General features: G+C 37.0%; 1 protein-coding gene and 2 long non-coding RNA genes across 3 annotated transcripts in view; 1 reads left to right on the top strand and 2 right to left on the bottom strand.

Moving 5' to 3' along the window:
- SKAP2 (src kinase associated phosphoprotein 2) overlaps positions 1 to 13091 on the bottom strand; it is a 148163-nt gene that overhangs the window by 83064 nt on the left and 52008 nt on the right. The window lies entirely within an intron of this gene.
- On the bottom strand, positions 502 to 10992 carry LOC107181687. The gene is made up of 3 exons (XR_001512373.1): positions 10899 to 10992; positions 748 to 750; positions 502 to 514 (listed from the first exon to the last, which is right to left on the bottom strand). It is a non-coding gene; the product is annotated as an uncharacterized LOC107181687 (long non-coding RNA).
- The window catches only part of LOC107181688, a 3438-nt gene continuing 3123 nt past the window's right edge, over positions 12777 to 13091 (top strand). Inside the window, exon 1 of the long non-coding RNA XR_001512374.1 lies at positions 12777 to 12817. This is a non-coding gene — a long non-coding RNA (uncharacterized LOC107181688). The remainder of the gene's footprint in view (positions 12818 to 13091) is intronic.

The raw sequence follows: 13091 nt of genomic DNA, 5'->3' as shown, positions 1-13091 counted from the left end.
GAACGTGAATCATGCCACTGCTTCTTTTGCCAAAGCCTAAAAAGCAAGCAATACCATTCTAAAACTTTGGGTCTCAAGATATGCTATAAATAGTATAAAACATGCATTGTGGCACTGATTCAAATTATAGCTCAGAAAGAATAGGGATATTTGAAAATATTTTGAGTTAGATCACACTGCGATTGTAATAATAATAAAAAAAAAGAGCAGGATGCCACTCACATAAGCTTACAAACACCTTATTGTTATTGCCTCTGGTGGATAAATAGTACCACATCACACATGTGGATTTGGAATAAAGAGTTGATAAGTTTTATTTTACTTTATTTTTAAATATATTTTTATTGATTTCAGAGAGGAAAAGAGAGGGATAGAAACATCAATGATGAGAGAGTATCATTGATCGGCTGCCTCCTGCAGCCCCACACTGGGGATCGAGCCCGCAACCCAGGCATGTGCCCTTGACCAGAATAGAACCTGGGACCCTTTAGTCTGAAGGCTGACGCTCTATCCGCTAAGCCAAACCAGCCAGAGCAATAAGTTTTATTTTGAAGAGACCTTTTTAAAGTTAGAATACCCAAGTCTGTCACAGTCAATGATTAAAAAAATAATTTACAATTTTTAGGGTCATTTTTTTTGATGAATCAGAGAGACAAAGATAGAAATGGGGGTAGGAGAGAGACACCACTAAGAGGGAACTCTCTGAGCTTCCCCCCTCCCCACCCCCACACACATGTTTGTATTCACATCCTTCCTTTAATCTTCTTTCATTATTCTTGCTCTGCCTTTAAGCACTGATAACTGATCAATCCATTTCAAGACTGATCAATCTGTTCCCCCAGGCAGTGTATTCTTCTGCTTACCCACAGGGCAGCAGTGTTTCAAAATAACATCACCAATCACCACTGTGGGAACATCAATGCGCACTTGAAGTGTCTGCAGAAGGCAGCTGGTCCTCTTTGGTCCACATGCAAACATAGGAATACTAGGGCAACAGGCTGTGATAAAAGTCCAGAGTGTGGTGTCAAGACTAACAAATAACAAAATACTTATACTAAGAAAACATGTCAAAGAGAAGCATGAATGGTATTTTGAGTTAAAAACAGAAAAATAGACCATGTTCCTGGTAAAATATCATATATCCATTGTGTTACAACTCCACATCCATAAATGAACTAATTTGCATATCTTTAATAAAATACTGGAAATATATAATTCTATGAGCTGTGCATTTTGACATGACAATATCAATAACTACATTTTATATAAGTTCTACTACAAAGAAAGGTAGCACAGAGCCCTTCGGGTGACCCCGACTTTATTTCTGACCATTGAGACCTAGGCGAGAACACTGCCATGCTGTAAGAATTGTAGAGACAAGTCTAAAAGTTGCTTGCTATAGGAAAATCATTACTGGTGAGTAAGAAAGCCCTTACTTTATGAGCTGGAAAGAAACATTTCAGGGGGACAGAATTTAGAATACTTAAGAACTTGGGAACATAAGTTATTTAACCTCTATTTAGCCTGGGTTTCCCCAACTGCAGAAGTAAAAAATCTCATAGGATTGTCTTGAAGATTAAATGAAATAATTTATGTAAAGTACTTAGAACAATATTTGAGTTTTCCAGGCCCTTCTGCTTCCATATTCTGTGATTCTACACACATACTCAGCCCTTTACGTTCATAAAAAGGACATTAAGAACATCAGAGAATTTGGAGCCGATGAGCACCTCTCTATCACTGCGGTAATCATTCTGCATTGTGATCATCTGTGGGTCTGTGAAGAGCATGGGCTCAGGAGCCGGACAGGGTGGGGTTTCCCAGTTCAAGTTTTTCTTCAATGGCTGGGTCACCTCAAGAAAGTTACTTTTCTGGGAGAGAAGGTAACACCTTATATTAAACACATATATTTCTTAATAGATCTAAAAGGAATACATTTTGTAATTAAGTAAACATAATTCAAGTATTATATATACTCCAGTATATATAAAATATATATATAAAATAAATTTAAAACAAAAGTAAATTTCCTTTTCTTCAAATATTTGATACAATACACACAAAAAAAGCAAATAAATGAATTACAATGATCTGCCTTGTCAACATCAAAAGCAACTAAAAAAGATAATTTTTCCAAACTATATAATGTCTGTCTTAATAACTAGGTCATTCTAAACTTAAGTTTAAAACTTCCAGGGACTCAGGAATTTAAATCTCCTAATTGAAATGAACTAGAAGGCAATAGATCTGAATAAGTAAAAACAATAACTAAATTAAAAAGAAAGCATTTATAAAACACAGTGATATTAAGTGTTCTTAATTTTATTGTGAATAGAAATTTGAATCTATCAATAATTCTAAATGAAGTTCTGGGGGTGGGGCTCTTGCTTTTAAAAATTTAGTAAGGATTACTATAGTGCTGTCATTAAATATTGTTTATAAAATACAAGAATAATTCTAAGAAGATATTTTCTCTTCAATCTTTTTTTTTTTTTTTTGCACAGTGATAAACCCACTTTTTCTCATAGAGATAATACAGCCTCCTGCCCTATTACCACAAATTCTGAATTAATGGAATGGAATTCCATTAAATTTATAAGCAATTCTCTATATGCCATAGATCAGAACAATCTGAAGCCTCGCTATACTCAATGAAATTTAATAAAGACAAAATGCAACTTTGTTCATTGATATCAAATATCCCAATTAATATCCAAGACAGAAATGATATCATTTTAATCTTTCTCTACTCCCCAAGTTGACAACCATATGACAAAGCACCTCCATTCATATCATTCTCTATAATATATTGTGCTAAAGTTAGTATTAGCTTCTCATTAGATTCTGAGGCAAAACTTTCACGATGGATGCTCAATACCATTGTACAAACAAGATGTATATTGGAGAATCTATTCAAGAACGTGATGAAGATCTAGGTTCTAAGTGTGGGTCGGCAAGAGTTTCAGTGGGAATTTACAGGTGAAGGGTTGGATTTACTGGAGGAGGCACCGAAGCTGCAGGGCTTCTGAGGGGTGTGGGAAGATAGTACACATCAAGGCAAACGCTTGTGGCCTGTGAGAGAGGCCAACCTCATGAACGCCAAGGGTGCTGTGAACGAGGAGAAGATTATGATTGCGGAGAGCCTTAAGGCACAAGCAAAGGAGTCTGAACTTGACTCGGGAGGCAATCTTGAACTGCTGTCAGGTCTTGAGAAAGGGAATGGTTCTATCAAGACAGTATTTTATAAAATCAGTCGGGCAGGTTAGGAGTGAGGGCATAAAAGAAATTTAAGAGGTCTTTTAGCTCAGGAGGCAGCCACAGTAATTCTCTGTGATGCGGTCTCAGGCTAAATGGTAGCACTGCAAGTAGATCTCCTTCCTTCATTTCTTTCAGGGAGAGCCTGCTCTATGTCCAGCGTGGAGGGGACAATGGTAAACAAGACTCATGGTTCCTTCCTTTACGGAGGAGGTGGGCAGAAAAACAAGTAACAAACACAAACATTACAACTTGTGATAAATGCTATTAGGGAATAAACAGGGATAAAGACTAACATGGGGGGGGGACAGAGAGAGACGCATTTTAGAAAGGACGCTCAAAGAGGCCTCTCTGAGGGGAAGAGCTTTAAGCTGACACCTCACCTTGTTAACAAACTGGAACTTGATTTTAAGTGCAATGCGAAGCCACGGAGGGATCGTGACCAGGGAAGTGACATAAAATACGTTTTTTGAAAGCAAAAAAACGATTGGTCAGGAATGACATATGAACAATGAGGAAAACACTTGAAGTCCATTTTTTTAAAAACAACTAATTTGTGTTTTAAGACTGGAGAGCTTGTTGCACAATAATGAAGCCATCACTAAAAACAGGTTGAAATTGAAGTTAGATGAATTACACGGATTAGGCTCTTACTAGTACAAACACATTACAACCCAGGAGTGCTTGCTCTAAGCGAGAACAAGCAATTGGCATCAAACAAAGGAAAATACCCTAACTTCCTACTCGCGAAACGTAATACCAATAGAAAGTACTTATAAGATACATACTTGTGAGAAACCACTTGGATAAATTTGAAAGTCAGCTCAACTAGCCTGTTTTCAGCACCGACTTGGAAGGGAGAGAGAGAGTTAGAAACATCGATGAGAGAGAAACATCCATCAGCTGCCTCCCGCACACCCCCTGGGGATGTGCCCACAACCCAGGTACACGCCCTTGACCGGAATCAGACTCGGGACCCTTCAGTTCGCAGGCCAACGCTCTATCCACTGAGCCAAACCGGTTTTGGCTATTGTAGAGATGTTTTTCTCTGCTTAGTGCAATGCATACTTCTGTCTCCCCTCTTTTAAAATCATGCAGTTGGTTTTGAATGACCTAAATAATTTCCATTCTTGCATTGGGGAGATCCAGACCAGTGATGTATAGTAAGTATTTTTGTTCTTTTTAGGCCATATAGACTGTCACAACTACTCAATCTACTGCTGTAGCGCATACAATTGGGCACTGGAATTTAAATTTCATATTACTTCCTAAGTCACCAAATATTATTCTTCTGATTTTTGTTCCAATCATTTAAAAAACATAAAAATCACTGGCAGGTCATAGTCTACCATCTAAATACTTTATTTAAATACATTACGCTTTCAGTCATAATTTCTCTCTCTATAAAACCAAAGTGAATGTAATCAGCTTTCCTAACTTCTACATGTTCGAATAGCAAAATTTTCTTTCAAATAAGGAATATGGGCTCAATTTTCCCCTCCAATTTGCTCTAGTGAAACATACCACATAAAAATTTATGGCTAAAATAATGCAAAAGTTTTTTTGGGTTCTGAAGTTGTACTGTATTAAGCATATGATTACACAACTGAAAGCTTCTTTTGTAACAGAGATCATTATAACAAAAATTTCCATTATGATACTAACTTTATTTACCAATAGCTCATTTTACAAGATAACTAGAGCTGTTGCCAGTCTTCATTAACACAACAAAAGATATTTATCCAGACTCACTAAATCCCTGCCAACAGACATACTTTTAATAAAAGAGAAAGATGGAAGCTTATCCCTCAGCAATATATAATCAATACAAATGTGATCCTCTTACCGCCTGAAAAACTGTGCCATACATAACATTAGCTCTGAACAGAGCAGGGAGCACCTGAAACCCAATGGAAAAAATAATGTTTTATGGGGATTTTTCCCTAGTTAAAAAAGATATTTAAGTCTTTATTTTTTAAAAGTTGTATTTGCTCACTTTGCATATAATTACAATTTATATCAGTAAAAATTCTATATGTGTCAAAAGAAGATGAAACTGCAAATGCCAACCTGGGTTTTATTGTTCCTGGCAGAGATATTTACATATTTACCTGCTACTAAAATCATCAATCAATGAATTTTGCAACAAATTCTTAGTTGAAAAGGAGACTTATTAATGGAGACCTTTTGAAAGGAAGCTAGGGTAGGCCTCGTGTAGCTGTCTTTTTTTTTCTCTCTCTTCTTTTTCATTTCAATACTGAATGAGTGACAACGTCTAAATACAACAAAGACTTTAAATCAAAAGCTAAGACTCAACTTTTGATACCTCCCTGTCTGCTTATCCATCACCAAGCCTATGGTTTGGATCTCCACCACTGCTGTCTCCGTCATCACCTCCGCAACTTCTCTGGATGGAGCCACTGACCCCTCATGCCCAGACTTTAGAAACAGCCCCTTGGTAGCACCCACTGCACCCACTCTCCTGCACACTGTCCACGCTGCAGCCACTCCCTCACTAGGTCAGCTTCCACTGTCGGTATCATGGACCGCTCCTTTATGGCAGGTGAACTTGTAGATATTATTGCTTTTATATGTTCTGTCCTTGTGTGATTAACGTCGGTTTTCTCCAATGGGCATTAAGTTTTACAGGGGCAGCACTGATGGAATCCCAAATGCCTGGCACAATCCTGGCACATAACAGCAACTTGATGATTGTACTGATGGCTAGCTATGCTCTAAGACATTAAGCCACTTGTCTACATGCTGAGGAATTTTTATCGCAACTGACAGTTAATAAAAAGTCATAGTAAGTCTCAGTCAGTCATTTACCAGAACAAAGTCAGACGAATATCACCATATGCTACGTCAAATTATAATAAATGAATATTATCTTCGGCATTTTCTGAAGAGGATGTCTAAAGTCTGTCTTTATTTTTACCAAAAAAGTTAACGAAAAAGATTCTAATAAATAATGCATTTTAGAAACATGCACAAAAAGAACACTAGATCAACTGCATCGGGAAGGCCGGGGAGGGTTCGGGGGCGGGAGGTAGGGGGGTAAGAGATCAACCAAAGGACTTGTATGCATGCATATAAGCCTAACCAATGGACATAAGACACTGGGGAATAGGGGAGGCTAGGGGACTGTCTAGGGCGGGGAAAAAAAATGGACACATATGTAATACCCTTTGTAATAAAAAATAAAATTAAAAAAAAAAAGAACACTAGAATGTACCAAATTATTTTGCTTTTCCTGAAATGTATATGTTGTGATTTCAGATCACTCTTCTGAGCTCCAGACCCATATCTAACTGCCAATGTCTTTCATGCCCCCAGCTATCTCAGATGAGCACATAGGTAAATAAAGCCAACTTCCTCAGTTTGAGCTCGGAATTTTACTCTAACCAGTGATGGCGAACCTTTTGAGCTCGACGTGTCAGCATTTTGAAAAACCCTAACTTAACTCTGGTGCTGGGTCACATATAGAAATTTTTTGATATTTGCAACCATAGTAAAACAAAGACTTATATTTTTGATATTTACTTTATATATTTAAATGCCATTTATCAAAGAAAAATCAACCAACAAAATGAGTTTGCGTGTCACCTCTGACACGCGTGTCATAGGTTCGCCATCACTGCTCTAATGCATAGCCATAAATAACTTTAACCACCTCTTTTCACACTCCCACCAACTCAGAAATTTATATTGGTCAAGAGACAATATTATGCGTGGATACCTAAGAACAGAACCACCACAGGCTCAAGGAACAACAACAAAAATTCAGTCTGAATATTTATAAAATACTATCCAAGATGTTTTATTAGATTTCATGAAAGCTGGTTGGGACCATTTTATATTGTTACAAAGTTTGAGTAACAGAAGAGTAGGTAGACAATTAGAAACAAGCTCTGTTTTCTTATAATAGCAGTGTCACTGGCTGAGATCCTAAGCCACATACACTTTGTACCCCTTATCTTCCCAGAGCTTAAGAGAAAAAAGAAAAAAAGAAAAAAATTTCTCCGTATAGGAGAAATCAGAAAGCACTCAGAATTCCTAGGAAAAAAGGTAGTATATAAATCCAGGCAATAATTAGCATATCTTTCTTACACTACAGATTAAGAAACGTAAACATGTCATAAATTAAGTGATTAACCCCAAACTGCCAGAATTTAAATTGGTCCCTCCTGTTTCTAACTATAAATAAAGAGGCATATAAATACCAAATAGCACATTAGTCCTATATCTCTTTTTAATGATTTAGTGAGAAAAAACATGTAAAAAAACTGACTTTTTGTTACCATGAATATAAAATGCAACTCTAATCGTGTGTAAGTTGGAAAACTAAAATTCTACTCATATAAATTTCTTGGAGTTTCTTCCAAATACTAAATTCTCATCCCCGAAAGCATATACTTAAACACACACACACACACACACACACACACACACACACACACACACACACTGTGGAAATAATTATAGTTGCATGGTGTACACTACAGACCTTGACAACTTTCTGAATGCAGCCTCTGGAGTACTTATGACTCAGAACGTTGAGTGTTGGGGTAAGAATAGTAAGATGTACTGGGAACTAAATGCAATATGAACCACGACTGGTTAAGCATTATTATCAAAACCAAAGACCACTGGGCCTATGTTCTATTCTATCAGAATGGGCTTTATGAAAGAGCTGGAAGGCTGGGAAATCATCTTTTTCCCCACTATGCTGACATAACATAAGGGAGCTTAATTTACATATCTAACTATTTCAAGTTAAAGGTTTCAATTAAAATTTGTTTAACTCACACATTTTTATTATACATATAGTTAAGTTCTTAACAGTATTTGATGTCCTACAAACCTTCCATTCTAATAGGATTTATAAGTGCCACTAAAAGTAAGCAGAGGGCCAACATACATCATAAAATAAGACCATATCATATTAAAGTAGCTCCCTGTAACCAAATTGTTTTTTAGCCAGGGTCTGTCTTAAGTGGCTGAACATGGTATTAATAATAAGCATCATTCACACAAAGATATTCAATTGTTTGTGTTACAGAGATCTATAGAGTTGTCACACTGAATAGCCTAACATTCTGGTGTATTTTCAATGTGCATTTTTGCATCATATCACCTAATCTTTTTTTTTAAGTAGACACTGTTCACTTTTTCAAGCTTTTTCATTTTCTCAGCAAAATAATAAGTCTTGGTCATCACAGGCAGCCAAATATCAGGTCTTAACCATCTGTCAACTGGCTTGGATTCAGCAAGCATGCTCCTGGAGTTTTAGTTCTAATTGTGTTTAATGCTGCACTAATTATTTCAATGGGGAATAATTTTGTACAGTCAAAGTTGACTCATTTTATAAACTGGAAGCTCCTCAGCTATAAATTGGCAGGTCTCATCCTTCATTCCTCCTAAGCGTTGTGCCAAAGGGGAATAAGTATATGGTTGCTCTGTGACCAAATGTCATGTGCTGGGCAGAAACATTGATCCTGGCTATTAATCACTCTGCAAGCCCTCCCAGTAATCAAAGGGCACAGCTGCAATGATATATGACCAGTGTCAGAGCAGAAAGCCCTTTACAAGACGGCATGCTTACCAGCTGATGGCCAGTATGTACTGCTGCACGCACACTGGCCAGCCCAAAGTGCCCGGGCTAATTAATCATCACCTCTAACGGTTCCTTCTATCATTAAACACCTTTATTGGCTGAATTATCGGAGGATTCTTACCCCCCTAATTACTTAGGTCTGGAAGCAAAGAACCTTCTCACCTGGATACAAAAGCTGCCTATTACCTCTTTCGGACCAGTCTGCCCTTTCATTCTCTTCTCCATAAAAGTTTGCTGACCTAGCGGTGAACCAGAGACCAGGAGAAAATTGGATGCTATTGCGACTGATTTTGGTGAGGTTCACATCAAATGACTGATAGAGGAGCTACGTAACATGAAATCATCTAAATTTAATAGGGGAAACTTTTAGAAGTCTTACCTGTGAATTTTACAACACGCGTTATGAAATATTTTGATACAGCAAAATATGAGGTATGGTTAAGAGCCAACCAGTTTTCAGGAGAAATACCAAAAGAAGGTTCTACCAATTATAATCCAATTACTGATATGATTTAATATGCTGTTCTATTTGGTACTATCTTTTCCCTCAAGAAGAACCTTTATATATTAATTATTTTTTTAATATATATTTTTATTGACTTCAGAGAGGAAGGGAGAGGGAGAGAGAGCTAGAAACATTAATGATGAGAAAGAATCATTGATTGGTTGCCTCCTGCCTGCCACCTACTGAGGATTAAGCCTGCAACCCAGGCACATGCCCTTGACTGGAATTGAACCTGGGACCTTTCAGTCCTCAGGCCAATGCTTTATCCACTGAGCCAAACCAGCTAGGGCTATATTAATTATTTTAAGAAAACATTTTATATTTCATAATTGCTTTGACAGTAATATCCAGCACTTCTAAGTTTTTTTAAGTATCCAGTATAAAATAATTAATGTTGATTGTAAAAACAAACAAACAAACAAAAAAACAACTTAGGACAGCATTCACTCACCCTTAATTTTTATATAAATAATTATCTCCCTTTCAAAACAGTGCTAATCCAAAAAGAAAAGTAGAAACCACATAGCAGGATTTTTTTAAAAATTCTTTATTGTTTAAAGTATTACTACTAAAAAGTCATACTATATAAAAAGCCTTGAGCATAGCAACTTTCTATTACGTTAAGACACCAGATGACTCTAAAGTAGAAAACTATCAAGACTTTAATAATTACATATGGTGAAATGTCTTCCTTAAAGAAATACATTTGAAAAGAATGGTATAACTCTTTAATATCAACTTGAGACTTAAAACTTGTCTCAACTTTTTAAAAATTTTAGCTTATATACAGTTGCCAAGGAAATTCAGTAACATATTTTTTAACAGAGAAAACTCTGAAAGATTAAGAGTCATGTGTTGCTTCAACCAGCTATCATGTCATATATTTAGGAACATGACCAATATATTTGAAAATAATGGCTTTATCCCTATAATAACAAAAGTGATTAGAATGCACTGAGTTTAATGCAATTTTTAAAAATATGTTTATTGATTTCAGAGAGAGGAAGGGAGAGGGAGAAAGAGAAACATCAATGATGAGAATCATTGATTGGCTGCCTCCTGCATGCCCCCTACTGGGGATCGGGCCTGCAACTTGGGCATGTGCCCTGATCATTAATTGAACCGTGACCTCCTGGTTCATTGGTCAATGCTCAACCACTGAGCCACACCAGCTGGGCTCAATACAACTTTTTAAAAACTGAAATGATTATAATCCATCTTAGAATCATGCACCAAACCAATCTAATATCTTTTAAAAAGACTCAACTAATAAACAGGGAAATGTTATGGCTTGGTTGTTTTTCAACTTTAAATTCTTAAGATTCAAGGGTTAAAATAAAGATAAGAATGTAGAGTTAAAAGGTAGGACACCTACTTGAAGAACTAAAATGAAAAGATGGACAATACCAAGTGCTGGTGAGGATTCAAAGCAACTGCTACTCTCATTGCTAGTGGGAATGCAAAATGGTATGGCAACTTTGCAAAACAGTTTAAGAGTTTCTTATAAACGTATCATATGACCCAGCAATTCCACTCCTAAGAGAAATGAAAACATACACCCTCATAAAGATTTGGCACAGGGATTTATAGTTTTATTAATATTAGTTAAAACTGAAAAGAATTAAAAAAAATCTTTCATTAGTGAATGGATAAACAATTTGTGGTACATCCATACAATGCAATACTTACTACTCGGCAATAAGAAGGAATGACTACAGATACATGCAACAATATTGATAAGTTGTAAAAGCATTATGCTAAGTGTAAGAAACCAAACTTCCTTGGCTACCTACTGCATCACTCCACATATATGACCTTCTGGATGAGGCAAACTATGGGACAGAAATTAGATCAGTGGTTGCCAGGAACTGGGAATGAAGGCAATAGGGTTGGCTACAAAGGGGCATGAGGGAACTCTTTGCAGTGATAAAACTATTCTGTATCTTGCCTGGCTGGAGTGGCTCTCTTGGTTGAGCATCATCCCATGTACCAAGAGGTCTCTGACTGGATTCTCCATCAGGGCACATGCCTGGGTTTTGGGCTCAATCCCCAGTACAGGGGATGGAGCTGATAAATGTTTCTCTCTCCCTCTCCTTCGTCCTTCCTCTTTCTTTCTAAATTCAATAAAAATATATTAAAAATATATTCTGTATCTTATCTCAATTGTGATGGAGGTAGCAGTTACCCGGCTCCATACATATGTCAAAATTCATCAAACTATACATTTATAAAGAATAAATTTTAGCGTACGCATCAGGGTACCCCAATAAACCTGACTTAAAACAAAATAAAACATAAAAACAGTAAAAGTGGGGAAAGATCTCAAGAACAAAATGGGTTGACTCATTTCTGTAGCAGTCACAAATATTTTGAAACCACTAACCTGTATGTATAAGCCAATGCATTAATACTTTAGTCTGATAAACCATACCACTTTTTATCTGAAAATAAGACCTTAGTCCACATTTTAAGAACCATAATTCTAACTCTGATATAAATGGAAAACTATGAAACACCAAAATACCTTAAAAGGGAGATTACTTTTCTTAAACATTTTATCATTCATAGAGTTGAAAAAATTATCTGATATAAATTATCTAATCTGAAGATAAGAGTGAATGAGCTGCTCCAAGATCTACTGAAATAAGGCACTTTAGTTCAATTAAATGATTTCCCTGCTGGCAATGTCTTTTCAATCTGAGCTAATGACATCATTTAAGGAGGATGGTCCATTTAACTAAAAGGATCTTTTACAAGGCAGACAGACAGAAGGCAATCTAAGAATATTTGCAAGAACTTTCCATATTTCAAAATCATAATGGTGAAACGCCTACATAAAATTCTTAAAGTTAGATATTAATCAATTTGTTGCAGAAATAATTTCATGAAAAAGAATGTAATAAAGCTCTTAAGAAGTTTTCCCCATTACTTTTCCCTTTTAAGAAACCAATTCTTTCCTAATGGCGATTAGGCTCCTCCAGACTAGCAGGGTCACAGAGTTTGCTAGAAATTAGGACCTTCTTTCTGAAATGCTAAACCTCTTTACCTGCCCGCTGATTCCAGCACAACCCTCCCCAGGCCCTACAAGCTTACTTTTACCTCACTTGAAACTTTTGCATGTGAAACAGGCAGCAGCACAATTGCCAACTGTTCGCAACGAAACCAGGTTGACCAGAAATTAAACTGTTCATTCTCCAGGAGGATAAAAAGTTTCAGGAGTTGGCCCTGACCGGTTTGGCTCAGCGGATAGAGCACCGGCCTGCGGACTTAAGGGTCCCAGGTTCGATTCCGGTCAAGGGCATGTACCTTGGTTGCGGGCACCCCCCCAGTGGGGAGTGTGCAGGAGGCAGCTGATCAACGTTTCTCTCTCATTGATATTTCTCTCTATCCCTCTTCCTTCCTCTCTGTAAAAAATCAATAAAAAATATATTTTTAAAAAAGTTTCAGGAGTCCTCCAGAGGGCTCTTTCCTTAACCTGTGGCCTAGAATAAAAAACGGCTACTGTCCTTACATAAAAGACCTCACAGAGCAGTAGCCAAGCAAGAAAAGCCACTTCACCTCCAGGGCCTCAGGAGAAGATATCCCCCAGTAGCTGGAACCACCAAATTCTCCAGGAAAAGCTTCCTTTCCTAATTTGGAGTATCGAAACTACTTCTTATTTGGCAGTATCAACAGTGATTACCATTGCGTATGACCTGGCAAGGAAGTTAGGCC

This window comes from Myotis davidii, unplaced genomic scaffold (assembly GCF_000327345.1).
Source record: "Myotis davidii unplaced genomic scaffold, ASM32734v1 scaffold168, whole genome shotgun sequence".
Lineage (NCBI taxonomy): Eukaryota > Metazoa > Chordata > Mammalia > Chiroptera > Vespertilionidae > Myotis > Myotis davidii.
The sequence above is the reverse complement of the archived record's forward strand: the minus strand, read 5'-3'. Positions and strand labels throughout refer to the sequence as shown.